The sequence below is a fragment of the Anomalospiza imberbis genome, unplaced genomic scaffold (genome assembly GCF_031753505.1).
Source record: "Anomalospiza imberbis isolate Cuckoo-Finch-1a 21T00152 unplaced genomic scaffold, ASM3175350v1 scaffold_136, whole genome shotgun sequence".
NCBI classification, from domain to species: domain Eukaryota; kingdom Metazoa; phylum Chordata; class Aves; order Passeriformes; family Viduidae; genus Anomalospiza; species Anomalospiza imberbis.
In genome coordinates, this window is record NW_027099760.1 from 137741 (window position 1) to 152600 (window position 14860).

General features: G+C 57.5%; 1 protein-coding gene across 1 annotated transcript in view; it reads right to left on the reverse strand.

The window, feature by feature from the left end:
- Positions 1–14860, reverse strand: part of LOC137466090 (zinc finger protein 850-like) — a 164207-nt gene that overhangs the window by 102940 nt on the left and 46407 nt on the right. The gene's annotated exons all lie outside the window — the stretch shown is intronic.

Genomic DNA, 14860 nt, shown 5'->3' on the forward strand with positions numbered 1-14860 from the left:
TGTCCCCAGGCAGGAACCCTCGGTTCCATTTGCTGTCCCTGTGCGGCTGCGGGGGGCAGGGACAGAGCGGCTCTGGGGGGTGCCTGGCATGGGGCCAGCGTCACCCCTCGCCACGGGCACCCCTGAGACCCCGCGCAGCCGGGCACACATTTCTGGGCACAGCTGAGCTCCCAGCTGCGCAGCGCCCCAAGGCTCCCCGTGCCTGGAAAAGCCCCAGCCGGGGCTGCAGCGTCCCGGAACCGCTCAGCCAATCCAAACGCAGCCAAAACGCGCTGCAGCCAATGGGAGCGCGAGGAGTTGAGGAGTCATCGGTTGTGTGGCAGAGCCTCGGCAATCGGTGCCCAAAAGTGCTCGGAGCCAATGAGAGCGCGCGGCGCTGCTGAGCCCGCGCTGCTCCGGACTGGTGCTGCCAGCGCAGCGCGGCCGCTCTGGGGCTGGTGCTCCCTGGGCGGCGCTGGCCATGGGGCGAGTGGCGGCAGCTGGGGCCGTACTGGTGGCACTGGTGGTGCTGGGAGCCCCCCCGGCTGCGGGCGCGGAGCTCTCGGGAGAGCGGGGGGGGCGGGAGGCGGTGGGACAGGGGGGAGAATGGGGAAAAGGGGGCGGTGGGAGCCCGAAATTGCAGGGGCAGGAGGAGGAGGGGACCCCGAAAGGAAGAGCGGGAGGGGCTGAGGATTGGGGGCAGGTGAGGAAGGGGTGGGAGAGGGTGGGAAAGTGGGGAAAATAGGAAGGTAGGACCCCAAAATTGAGCGGGAGGTGGGGCTGGGGATTGTTAGAAAAGGGTGGGAAAGGGTGGGAAAGAGGAGAATGGGATCCGAAAAGTGAGTTGGGAAAAGGTTGGAGGTGGAAGGGGAGAGGATGTGGAAGGGCAAATGGGGGAAGGGTGGAAAAGCGGAAGTGGCAGTGTCGCCCTGATTTCTTAGGATTTTCTAAAGTCTTCTGAATTTACATTCTTGTAGAGAACTTTCTCATGCAACTTTCTGTAAACAACCTATTGTTTTGCATTCTTTCATAGAGGTGGAGAAATTTGATAGACTGGTAGTTTGTCCAGTGTCATTGGAGAGGTGGCACGTTCACCCTCCAATCCACTGGCACCTTTTGAGAACTATAAATGATTGGAGTCAGAAAAAATAAATTAGTCTCTTCATGGTGACCAAAGCTGTGGTGCGTCGTTTTTCCTTGTGTCCTCTGGTGACATCTGGTGGCCGCCGGCGTGTACTACAGCTTAGGTCGGGTGAGAGTGAGCTTACCCCCCCCCGATCTGTGGCGTTTTGCCTGCTGTGTTAGTGATGGAAACCTCTATCGGTTTCGGGATGGAATCTCTTATGTTGGATCTCTGGAGGAATGGCCTGGAGAGGAATCGTGTTTCCGTCTCCTGGAGTGATTTTGAAAGGCTGTTTCTGTGGGCAAGGCAGCAGGGGTTCTTTTCTGACTTTAGGGAGGTGATGTCCCGGGAAGTGTGGTCTCAGTTGGGGGTCAGTCTCATGGACGCCCTGTTTGATAACTGCTCTGTGGACGTTGGACCACTGCTGGTGCAATGGAAAATAGTGGACGCGGCTTGGCCGGGATCTGAATTTGGTAGCTCTCGGAGCTCTTTGGGGGAACCGTCTGTCTCGGACGTGGACGATGGGGACTTTGAGTTTATGCAGGATGCGGGTGCTTCCCCTTCTCCCCGAGACGATGAGCTGGCAGGTGGTTCCTCCTCTGAGGTGGATCGGGCTCCCAGCCCGCTGGCCTTAAGCGAGCTGTCGGTGGAGCCGGCTCGGCCGCCTCGCCCCGCTCCGCGTTGCAGGCGCAGTGAGCCGGTGGGGCCGGCCGGGCCGCCTCGCCCTGCCCCGCGCCGCAGATGTAGTGAGTCGGGGGAGAAATCGCCCTCTCTTTGTGCCTTCCCAGCGCTCGGGGGCGAAGAGGGGCCTGTGGATCAGTCCTCGCCTCTGATTGCGTCTGATTCGGTGACAACACTTTGTCCAAATTGCGGTGTTTCTACGACATATCCCCTGGGGGCAGCGAGAGCGGGTTCGCCCGTTTCCATCTCGGGCTCGTCTTCTGGGGGAAGGTCGTCTCCCATGCCTGAGCCTGCGCAGCCTGCTGGGCGTGCGGCGGCAGTGGGAGCCGCCGGAGGCGGGGCGCTGGTCGCTGTTCCTTCGGGCCCCGGCCCAGCGGGCGGGCAGCCCGCCCCGCTCCGCCCGGCGGGGGCGGTGCCCGCTGCGCGGCTCCGCGGCACGGGTGCGACGCTCCTTGGGGCCGTGCCGGACTCCCTTGTGTCAGCCCGCGATAACGTGACTCCGAGCGCCGCGTCTCTCTCTGTGCCCCATCCCTCCCCCGCGCCGGGGGCGGGGGGCGCCGCGCCGGGTCTGCGTTCCGCGCCGCAGCCTGTGTCAGCCGCGGTGCCCTCTGCCAGCGCTGCGGCGGACGGCACCGCCGAGCTGCCGGCTGGTTCGGCTCCGCCTTCCCCGCCTGCCGCGGGGGCTGAGGTTGCGGTACAGCGGGGCACTGAGGTGTTTAGCTTTAGCGCGACTGCTGACGCGGCCAGCGGGAGACCGGTGGGTTCCCGTGGCCGCGGATCCTCTCCATCGGCCCTGTGGACCCTCCCCCCCTGCCAGGTGACCGTGCGTCCCAAGGACCACGGGCGGTTTTGGCAGGAGGTCCTAGATAAGGCTGAGGAGATGTGCGACTCTTCCTCCTCGCAGCGCCTGCAGGATCGTGGGGGAGGCTCCTCTGGCTCTGCTGATGCTGCGGGGAGCGTGGTGTCAAGTGATGCTGCACTGCCTCGCAGTCAGGCGGCTGCCGTTGTCCCTGTGGAGCCCACGGGACGGGACGCGGCGGGTGATGCGACCTTGACAAGGGGTCCCCAGGCTTTCCCTGTGCTTAGGGGTGTTACTCACAACACACATCAACCTTTACCGTTTAAGACACTGAAGGAAGTCCGTGATACCGTTGCCCAGCATGGTGTTGGTTCTGCTGAAGTTATGCAGACGCTTCGCATGCTTGTTGCTGAGATGCTGACACCTTCCGACATCCGTTCTGTGGCACATGCTCTTTTTGACCCTGTGCAGTTTGACGTTTTTGAGGACAAGTGGGCTCGTTTGGTAGCCAGCGCAGTGCAAAAGAATGCTACGCGGGGGCCACAGGATCCCAGGAGTGCGGTTGGCACTGATATGTTGCTGGGCACAGGCAATTATGTTGATCCTCAGGGGCAAGCTGGATATGATCCCCTTGTGCTTGACCAGTGCCAGACGCTAGGCTTGGCAGCACTGGTTCAGACCCTGGAAATGGCTGCTCCTCTGCAGCCGTTTGCAACCATTGTCCAAGGGGTAGATGAGCCTTTCATGAAATTTGCAGGGAGACTGACTGCCTCTGTGGAGAGGCAGTTAGCAGATCCTGAGGCGAGGAGAATTGTGCTTGCGAACCTGGCCAGGAGCAACTGTAACGCAGACTGTAGGAGAGTCATAGGGGCTCTTCCTGGTACGGGTTCAAAGGACAGCTGCCTAGACTACTGTTGCGCAGCCGGTCTGGGCGGTGCCGCAGGGTTGGCAACAACAGCGGGGGGACTGCTCGGGCCAGCACCAAACAGGGAAAGAAAGTGCAGAAGGGAAAATTTCCCATGTTCTTGTGTGGCCGGTGTGGAAGGCCCGACCATATGTCATACGCCTGTAAGGCAACTGTTCATGTTAATGGCCAGGCGCTGCCGGGCCCAGGAAACGGGAAGCGGAGCGCGAAGGGGAAGCGCGCCCAGACACAAGTTCCTCTCCAGACCCCGGAGCCCATGGAGGTTTGCTCAGCCAGCTTGCAGCCAGCACCCGTGGATCAGCAGGTGTGGATGTCTGCACAGCAGCAACAGTTGTGTTAGAATCTAGTCAAATACACAAGGTTCCTCTGGATGCTTTTGGTCCTTTGGGTGAAGGCATGAGTGCTTTCCTTATGGGAAGGTCTAGTGCCACCCTTCAGGGCATCATTGTGCACCTGGGTCTCATTGATGCGGACTTCACAGGGCAGATTTGTGCAATGGTTTCCACACCCACCCCCCCAGTCACGATCCCGAAAGGGACACGGCTTGTTCAACTTGTACCTTTTAAGTCTTCTATTCGCAGGACAGCTGGCCGGTCGTGTGGAGTCAGCGGTTTTGGGTCTGCTGGGCCGCCTCAAATTCACTGGACCGCTGTCCTGACCAAAGACCGTCCCGAGATGTCATGTACTCTGTCCATCCCCGGTGCAACCCCATCGGAGATTCACCTCCGCGGGCTTCTCAATAGCGGCGCTGACGTCACAGTTCTCTCCCTTGCCACCTGGCCTCTGGACTGGCCTCTGAGTCCCATGGAGACATCCGTCGCAGGACTGGGGGGGACGGCACGATGTTACGTGAGCCAGCGGTCTGTGCTGATCACAAACCCAGAGGGACAGATGGCCTGGGTTAGGCCACATGTTACTTCTACTCCTGCTAACCTCTGGGGAAGGGATGTTCAGTCTGCATGGGGGGTGCGCATCGGGACGGGTTTTTGATGGGGGCCACTGCGAAGAAGGGCGCAGAGTGTCCCACGCCTCCTATACGGTGGCTGGTGGACACACCTGTTTGGGAGAACCAGTGGCCCCTCCCTCACAATAAATTGAGCGCCCTTCGGGATTTGATGCAGGAGCAGTTGGACCAGGGTCATCTGGAGCCTTCTACCAGTCCCTGAAACACTCCTGTTTTCTGCATCAAGAAGAAATCTGGGAAATGGAGGTTGTTACAAGACCTCCGAAAGGTCAATGCCGTGATGGAAAGTATGGGAACTTTGCAGGCAGGCATGCCATCGCCTACCATGCTTCCTGCAGATTGGCCAATCTTCATCGTGGATTTGAAGGATTGTTTCTTTACAATTCCTTTGCATCCCGATGACAGACCAAAATTTGCCTTTTCGGTGCCAGCAATCGACAATGCTGAGCCCGCACAGCGATATCAATGGAGGGTCTTGCCCCAGGGGATGCGTAATTCCCCTGCCATATGTCAATGGTATGTGGCTCGTGCCTTGTCTGGAGTTCGCAAGCAGTTTCCTGGTGCACGTCTGTATCATTATATGGACGACATTTTGGTGGCTGCTTCTACCCAGGATGAGCTGCTGAGGATTCAGCCTCGGTTGCTCGATGCTTTGCATGAGCATGGACTGCAGGTGGCTCCAGAAAAGGTTCAGCGACAACCTCCTTGGAAGTATTTGGGGGTCAAAATTCTGGAACGGACAATCCAACACCAGGAGGTGCAATTTGTGCATTTGGTGAAGACACTGAATGATGCCCAGAAGTTGATGGGTGTCATCACTTGGTTACGTCCGTACCTGGGACTAACCGACGCACAGCTGTCTCCTCTGTATGATTTGTTGAAAGGAGACTCTGATCTAAAGTCACCTCGCACGTTGACCCCTGAGGCATGTCGGGTGCTGGAGGAGGTTCAGCGGGCTGTTTCTGCCCGCCAAGTTTATCGCATTGATTTCTCCGTTGAATTCGTTACCATTCCAGATTCGCATCCCACAGGTATCATTGGCCAGTGGAGTGACAAATGGTCTGATCCTTTGCACATCTTGGAATGGGTTTTCCTGCCCCATCGGCCACAGAAGACGGCAACTGAATTGGCTGAGTTGCTTGCTCGCTTAATAATCAAATGCCGGCAACGGTGTTTGCAACTGATGGGCGCAGATCCCGCAAAGATCATACTCCCAGTATCCTGGGAGGATTTTGACTGGAGCCTTGCACATAGCGTATCCCTGCAATGTGCTCTGGAAAACTTTTCAGGGCAGATCAATTATCATCTGCCCAGCCACAAGCTACTGCAGGTGGCGAAATCCACACAAATTTCTTTGCAGCCCAAAAATAGTCAGGAACCTGTGCAAGGGCCCACTGTCTTTACTGATGGCTCGGGGAAGACTGGAAAGGCCATTGCTACCTGGCAGGATGGATCTGAATGGCAGGTTCTGGGAGGTCATCAGGATGGATCAGCGCAATTGGTTGAATTAAGGGCTGCTGTTATGGCATTTGAGAGATTTTCCCAGGGACCTTTCAATTTGGTCACGGATTCCGCCTATGTGGCTGACATTGCAGAGCGATTGGGTCATTCAGTGTTGAAGGAGGTCAGTAATCCTGCCTTGTTTCATTTACTGAAGACATTGTGGTGTGCCATTCAGGCCCGGGTTCATCCATTTTATGTTTTGCATGTGAGGAGTCACACCAACTTGCCAGGATTTGTGGCAGAAGGTAACGCGAGGGCTGACAGGTTGGCTAACCCGGCATGGGTAGCACCTCAGCACACTCGCGCAGGCCAAGGCATCGCATGGGTTTTTCCATCAGAACGCACATACCTTGCAGAAGCAGTTTCAGCTGACGCCAACGGAGGCTCGGGACATTGTCGAGTCCTGTGACGACTGCCATGCGCTTGCTCCACCTTTACCAGCAGGGGTAAACCCCAGAGGCCTTAGGGCTTTGGAGCTTTGGCAGACTGATGTCACCCAGATTGCCAAGTTTGGCCGGCTTAAGTATGTGCATGTCACGGTGGACACGTTCTCTTCTGCAATGTGGGCTTCTGCTCACACTGGAGAGAAAGCCCGCGATGTCATTGCCCACTGGTGGCAGGCTTTTGCCGTCCTGGGGGTACCTTCTGCTGTGAAAACCGACAATGGTCCTGCTTAAGCATCGCAAAAGGTGCGGCAGTTCCTGCAGCTGTGGGGTGTGTCACACAAGTTTGGTATCCCTCATTCTCCAACTGGTCAAGCTATTGTAGAACGCGCTCATGGTACCCTGAAGCGGGTTCTTCAAAAACAGAAAAGGGGAATGCAGGGTGAAACCTCGCACAGTCGGTTGGAAAAAGCATTGTACACCATCAATCATCTTACAGTGCAACAGAACTCAAATAACCCTGTCATTTTGAACCATCATTTTTCATTGCAGGCTGCGGACGAGGCACATCAGCCTCGAGCAAAGGTTCGAGTGCGGAATTTAGTCACCAAACAGTGGGAAGGTCCTTATGACCTTATCGCTTCGGGGCGCGGGTATGCTTGTGTGTCCACAGATACTGGGGCACGATGGGTACCTTCAAAGTGTGTTCGCCCTGACCTGCGACCACAGAGACAGAATCCGGCCGACGGGCAACATGGAAACCGTGACCAACCTGAAAGGCATCAAGTGGGTGAATCGCTGAGTGATGACTCGGATGCAGACAACACGAGTGATCACTCTGATGATTCCTCCATGAATGGACACTGAACACTGTTCATTTTTCTTTTTCCATTTTCTTTTTTTAAACTGAGAAGGGTGAGATGTCGCCCTGATTTCTTAGGATTTTCTAAAGCCTTCTGAATTTACATTCTTGTAGAGAACTTTCTCATGCAACTTTCTGTAAACAACCTCTTGTTTTGCATTCTTTCATAGAGGTGGAGAAATTTGATACACTGGTAGTTTGTCCAGTGTCGTTGGAGAGGTGGCACGTTCACCTTCCAATCCACTGGCACCTTTTGAGAACTATAAATGATTGGAGTCAGAAAAAATAAATTAGTCTCTTCATGGTGACCAAAGCTGTGGTGCGTCGTTTTTCCTTGTGTCCTCAGGTGACATCCCAGTACTCCCATCATCCCAGTTCCCCCTTATCCCAGTTCCCCATTATCCCACTCTCCCAGTTATCCCAGTTCCCCATTATCCCAGTTATCCCAGTCCCACATTATCCCTCTCTCCCAGTTATCCCAGTACTCCCATTATCCCAGTTATCCCAGTTCCCCATTATCCCACTCTCCCAGTTATCCCATTATCCCAGTTATCCCAGTTCCCCATTATCCCACTCTCCCAGTTATCTCAGTACTCCCATTATCCCAGTTCCCCATTATCCCAGTTATCCCAGTTTACCTAACCCACTCTCCCATTTATCCCAGTACTCCCATTATCCCAGTTCCCCATTATCCCAGTTCCCCCCATTATCCCAATTCCCCATTGTCCCAGTTCCCCAGTTATCCCAGTACTCCCATTATCTCAGTTCCCCCCATTATCCCAGTTCCCCATTATCCCAGTTATCCCAGTTCCCCCAATTATCCCAGTTCCCCATTATCCCACTCTCCCAGTTATCCCAGTTTCTCCCCCATTATCCCAGTTCCCCATTATCCCACTCTCCCAGTTACCCCAGTTTCTCCCCCATTTTCCCAGTTTCCCCATTATCCCGTGCTCCCCAGTTATCCCAGTTCCCCATGATGCCTGAGAGACTGGAGAGATTATATGGAACTGGGATAAAACAGGGAATGGGATCAAATAGGGACGGGGATCCTATGGAATGGGATAAACTGGACTGGGATAAACTGGACTGGGATTATATGGAACTGGGATAAAACAGGGAATGGGATCAAATATGGACTGGAATCCTATGGACCGGGATAAACTGGACTGGGGTTATATGGAACTGGGATAAAACAGGGAATGGGATCGAATAGGGCCTGGGACCCTATGGACTGGGATAAACTGGACTGGGATAGCCCAGACTGGGATCCTATGAACTGGGATAATCTGGACTGGGATAGCCCGGACTGGGATCCTATGGACCTGAATCCTATGGACTGGGATAAACTGGACTGGGATTATATGGAACTGGGATCCTATGGACTGGGATAAAACAGGGACTGGGACCCTGTGGAATGCAATCCTATGGAGTGGGACCACCCAGACTGGGATAACATGGACTGGGATCCTACAGACTGGGACTGCACAGAGTGGGACTGCACAGACTGGGACCACATGGATCAGGACCATAGAGACTGGGATAAACAGGACTGAGATGATATGGAATGGGATCCTACAGACACGGAGCATACAAATCCCAGTACAAACTGGGATCGCATGGAAGAGGAGGGGTGAAGAAGGAGAGCGAGTAGGGCTGGAAACAGAAGGAGATGGGAAAAGGGAGGGGGAAGAGGAGGAGGAGGAGGGATGGAAGGGGAGGGATGAAGGAGGACAGGGAGGAGAGGATAGCACACAGGAGGAGGAGGAGGAGCGATGGAAGAGGAGAGATGAAGGAGGAGAAGGCGAGGGGGGGTTAGGGAGAAGGAGAAGGGGGGAAGGAAGAGGAGAATCAGGCGGGGTTAGGGAAGAGGAGGAGGGGGGGAGAAGAGGAGGGAGGGAAGGGCAGGGATGAAGGGGACATTGGGGGTCCCGGTGGCAGCTGCCGGCAGAGGCAGCCTGGAGGAGCAGAGCCCTGTGTCCCCCAGGAGCCCAAAGTGGGGAGCCCAGAGAGGGGGGAGCGCTGCCATCGGCGGGACCCTCAAGAGCCTGGAGAGGGGCAGGGGGGACTCCTTGGAGCCCCTGCAGCCCCAAGCAGAGAGGAAGGGGAGAAGGGAGCCCGGGAGCCCAAAAAGCCCCGGCAGCCCTAAATGGGGAGAGCCAAGAGGGGGGAGCTTTTGGGATTGCTGGGACTCCCAGCAGCCTGGGGAGGGCGGGCAGCGAGGAGAAGGGGGACCCCCAATCCAAGCGTGACCCCCAGCAGCTGGGACAGGGGGGAGCCCCAAACAGCAAAGGGGAGGGAGCAGGGACGGGGAACTCCTGGGAGGCTTTTTCAGGGCTGAATCTTGGTGTTTGGGAGGTTTTTATGGAGCCCAGGTGGCCAGGGACTTCTAGAGATGGACTCGGGCAGAGGGACCTTCAGACTCAAGGTGCTCATCCCTTGTTTTCCCCAGACCAGGATTTCCCATTCCCAGCCCCTGGGAGGCGGCGAGGAAGAGGAAGACCCTGTCCTTGTCTTTGCTCCCCCAGAGCAGGAGCTGAGGATGGAGAGCAGGGAGGACAAATCCCTGCAGCAGAACCTCGTGGAAGAGGCTGATTTGAGCGGCTCCACGACGCAGGAACCCAGCGGGAAGGAAAAGCCCTGGAGATGCCGCACGAGGACAGGCTGCAAACGCAGATCGCGGGGATCTGAGGAGGAAAGACCCACCCTGGGCCAGGGAGGCAGCCGGAGATCGAGACAGAGCTCGGAGCTGGTGGTCCATGAGCAGCTCCATGATGGGGAGAAGCCCCACACGTGCTCAGAGTGTGGGAAGAACTTCAGGAGGAGCTCAAACCTGATCAGGCACCAGAGGATCCACAGTGGGGAGAGGCCCTACGAGTGTAGGAAGTGTGGGAAGAGCTTCAGGCGGAGCTCACACCTGATGAAGCACCAGAGGATCCACACTGGGGAGAGGCCCTACGAGTGTGGGGAGTGTGGGAAGAGCTTCAGACAGAGCTCCACCCTGAACGTGCACCAGAGGATCCACACTGGGGAGAGGCCCTATGAGTGTTCCAAGTGTGGGAAGAGCTTCAGCCAGAGCTACAGCCTGATCAAGCACCAGAGGATCCACACTGGGAAGAGGCTCTACGAGTGTTCCAAGTGTGGGAAGAGGTTTCAGACCAGCTCCCATCTCCTCACGCACTATCTGGTTCACACAGAGGAGAGGCCCTTCTGCTGCCCTGACTGCGGGAAGGGATTCAGGCAGAAGTCCCACCTCATCAGACACCAGCGCATCCACACCGGGGAGGGGCCCTACGAGTGTCCCCAGTGTGGGAAGAGCTTCCCCAGCAGCTCTACCTTGACCAAACACCAACGGAGCCACCGGTAATGGAAGCGCTGCGAGTGCCCCAATGTGAGGAGAGCTAAACTCCATCCCCCACTGGAGGACCCACATTGGGCACAGCCCTGGTGACCCACATTCCCTGTGATCCACATTGGGAACACACCCGGCTGCTTCTCCTTTCCTATTGACCTTAATTTTTTTCTCTTCTCAATTTAACTGCACTCCAAAAGCCAAGAGGCATCGATCTTTCCCCTCAAAACCACTCACATGCCACTGAAAACCACTGAATTTTAACCCATAAAGGCTCAATCCCACCTCAATTTGCTTGTTCCCACCTCAAAAATCTCAATCCCACCCAAAACTCACTCGATTCCACAACCTCCAGAGTGAGATGGGGTTGGGAGGAGATTAGGAGAAGTGGGATCCCAGTTTGGAGCGGTGACATGGGGACTGTGTGGGGATGGGTGGCTGGGATTTATTTGATAGCAAATAAAACTTTCAGACTTACTGATTTCTTTGCCGTTCATTTTCAGTCCGTGGCAGTTCTGTCTGCAGATCGCCGCCTCACAGAGTGTCCCCTCACAGTTCCCGCCCTCGGCCTGGCCCCGCCCCTTTCCCCTCACAGTTCCCGCCCTCTGCCTGGCCCCGCCCCTTTCCCCTCACGGTTCCCGCTTTTGGCCCCGCCCCTTCCCCTCACGGTTCCCGCCCTTTCCCCGCCCCTTTCCCCTCACAGTTCCCGCCCTTTCCCCGCCCCTTTCCCCTCACGGTTCCCGCCCCTGGCCCCGCCCCTTTCCCCTCACGGTTCCCGCCCTTTCCCCGCCCCTTTCCCCTCACTGTTCGGCCTTCGGGAACGGGGGAGGAGGAGGAGGGAGGGAGGAAGAGGTGCAGCGGCAGCCGGGAGCAGCCGGAGGACAGGAGAGAAGGAATCGCGGGGCCCTGGCGCTGCCAGAAGTCGCCGCAGCCCCGGGAGCATCGCCCCCCATCCCGCAGGTGCCCGGGGAGGGGGAGCTGGGCCCAAATATCCCGGGGGGTGCCTGGGTTGCGGTTTTTTGGGGGGGATGTTTGGAGCTGGCAGGGCTCCAAAGCCGAGCCGCAGCTGGCCCTCGGGGGACATCGGGGGGTCCCCGGGAGGTGTTTTTGGGTGGTCCCGGTGCCAGCAGTGGCTTCTCCCAATACGAGCCCAGTTCGTTACAGTATGAGCCTGGTAACTTTCTTTTACTCCCTGCAGGATTCCAGTCTCTCCCAGTTTGATCCAAGCTTATCCCGACCTGTCCCGGCTCCATACCCGCTCCTTCCGCGGGCTGCCAGGGCTGCGGGAACGGGGCACCGAGGGTGTCGCTGCTCCTGTTAAAGGAGGAGGAGGGAGGGAAGGGCAGGGCAGGGATGAAGGAGGAGGAAGAGGTGCAGCTGGAAGGAGGGAGGCGTGGGGAAAGCTGCATTCAAGGCTCTTCATTGACTTCTCATTGTCCTGCTCGGAGCTTTTGGAGTTTTGTGCCAGAAATCTCTCCCCTCCCCCACTCCCCCACAGGGCTTTGGGGCGGTTTTCCCTTTTTGGGGGAAATCAAAGCGATGCACTGATGCTCCGAATTAGGGGGCAGGAGAAGTGAGGCTGCTGGGCTTCCCGCAGAGCCGGAGCCGGCGAAGGCGAAGGCGCAGGGCCGGGAAAGCCGTGTCGGGAGGTGCGGAGAAGTTTGTTGGTGCTGCAGATCGATGCCGGCCCGGGCCCGGGCCCGTTCCAGGGCTGTTCCTCATCTCCGGCTTTGCCCTCCCACAGCCCGGGGGGCCCTGAGAGCGCGGGGCGAGGCTGTGCCGTGTGCAGAGCCCGCCCCTCGCTGCCATTGGCCGCTGCTGCCGTCAGTCGCGGTTCTGGCGCGCTGATTGGTGAGAGCGGGGCGAAGCACGGCCCCGCTGGCGGCCTGAGGGCGGCCCTGGCTCGGCAGCGGCGCCATTGGCGGAGCGTCTGTGCGGGCCCGGGAGCGGCGGCAGCGGCCGGAGCGCGGGGAGGCGGCATTGGCGGAGCTCGGAGGCGGCCCCGGCGCAGGTGGGAGCCGCGCTGGGTTCTGCGGGGGCTCGGGGCTCAGTTTGTAACCAAGAGTTAGGTGCAGCCGAGAAGGCTCCAAGCGCCTCCTTCCGGGCTGACTCTGCAGATGCCGAGGCTGCTCTGGGCTCTGCCAGGGCTCTGCTGGGGCTCAGCTCTGGGCGAGGCTGGGCCCGCTCTCCCCTCACATTGCTCCCAGCAGCTGAGTCACACAGGGAGAAGGAAGGGACACGTCAAGGGAGTTGAGGTTTAAGAGAGTTTTTATTCAAAAAACTGCCATACCAAACAGGCTGTCATGAGAACCGTAACAAACAGGCTGTCCTAACTACCTTAACCAACTAGCACTGCTAACTACCATAACTAACTAGTTGTTCTAACTAACTACTGTGACTAGAAGCTGTCCTCCAGTGCTTCAGCTCCTCCGCTGCTCCCTCAGTTGCTTTGCTGCGGTGATCAGAGGGGTCAGGCTGGAGAGAGGCTTGGCTGATGATAAAAATGGGTGCTGCCCAAAGGAGAAAAAAGAAAGAAATGAACCGTTACTTTCCAGAGTCAACTTCCTCACAGGCTCTGTTGCAACAGGACAAAGGGAAATGGTCTGAAACTCAGGAGAGGGTAGCAGGCTCAGATGAGATCTAAGGCAGAATTTTTTTAGCAGGAGAGTGGGGAAGCACTGACAGAAGGTGCCCAGAGATGTGGGAGGTGCCTCCTCCCTGGGAACATCCAAGCTCAGGTCAGGCAGGGCTCTGAGCCACCTGAGCTGCTTGAAGATGGCCCTGCTCGCTGTGGGGCCCCAGGTGCAGATGACCTCGAAAGGCCCCTGGCAAGCCAAACCAGGCGAGGTTTCTGCTTGCTTTGCGTGTGGAAAGCAGCGAGACCGGAGACCATCGGAGGGGGCCCCTCAAGAAAACCCCTCCCTGGCGCTGCTGCTTCCCCTGCAGCCGCTTGGCATTCACCTGCAGCAGCTCCTGGGCAGACCAGCGCCGCTCCTCGTCCGGCTCCAGGCTGCACTCGAGGAAATCCCGCAGCAGAGCCGACAGGCGCCTGGGCTTCTGCAGCTGCGGGGTCCCGTTCTGCCGGATCAGAGCGCGAGCCTGCAGGAAAAGCAAAATCAGCGCTCTGCCAGCTTCCTTCCCACCCACAAGTGCTCACATTGACCCCGGCTTCCCAGCCCCAGCTCCAGGGGCACTTTCCTCCCTGGCAGAGATGCTGCTCACAGCTCATTTTTCTATGCCAACCAAAAAACCCAAACCCTTGTGCTGCCTCAGCCATTGTAAAGAGCTGGTGCACTTGCTTCACATTTTCAGGTCATCCTCACAGCCAGAAGAACTGCAACAACGTAAATCCCAAAGCAAATTGTGTCTGGAGACTGCAGAATATGTGTCTGTGTTGAGACTCCAGTCCTCTGGGAATTCCCTTCCCCATGTGCAGAAACCTCCAGCTGCTGCTCCCAGTGCAGGCTCACCCTGTGCTCACAGGCCTCTGCAACCACGGGAGAATTGGCCTCTTACCATGGCCCTCGTTTCCTTGAAGTAAGGAGGTTCTCCTTCCACCATCTCGATGGTCACAATGCCGAAGGACCAGATGTCCACCTTGGGGCCGTAAGGAGAACTGGTGACAACTTCTGGGGCCATCCAGTGAGCAGTGCCCACCATGGAGCTGCGCTGGTCCTGCTCAGGGCTGAGCTGAGCGCTGAGGCCAAAATCAGCTGAGGACAGAAACAAACACTGTCAAAGGCAGCTGGAATGAGGAAACCAAGCACAAAGACTCCCCGCTCTCCGTCCGAGAATGCAGCAGTGATGTCAGCTGGAAAAGTCCTCAGGGCTGTAGCCAAGGAAAGATGGAACTGAACTGGACTCTTAAAGAAACCCTCAGCATTCATGCAGTTGCTTTTACTGATTCCCTTGCAGCTTTAGATCCCAACTCCTGCCCCTCTGGGAGGGCCATTGCCAGAGCAAAGGCACCCCTGACAGCCTGCTCCTCTCCTGAGCTCTCTGCAGGGGCAGCCGCTCTCAGCTGGCAGCAGGGGCCGGGCAGTGCCCCCAGCAGCCCTTGTGGGGCTCTGGCCATCACTGGGAAGCAGCCCCACAGCCGCACCCGGGAGCGCCGTGCCTGGCCAGGAACACCCACCCAGCTTGACAGAGCCGTCCATGCCCAGAAGGATGTTGGAGCTCTTCAGATCTCTGTGGATCACCCGGTTCGAATGGAGGAAATGCAGGCCCTGCAGACACTGAGAGAGAACAAGAAACACGAGGGTAAAAACCAATGGCCGGAATATATCACACAA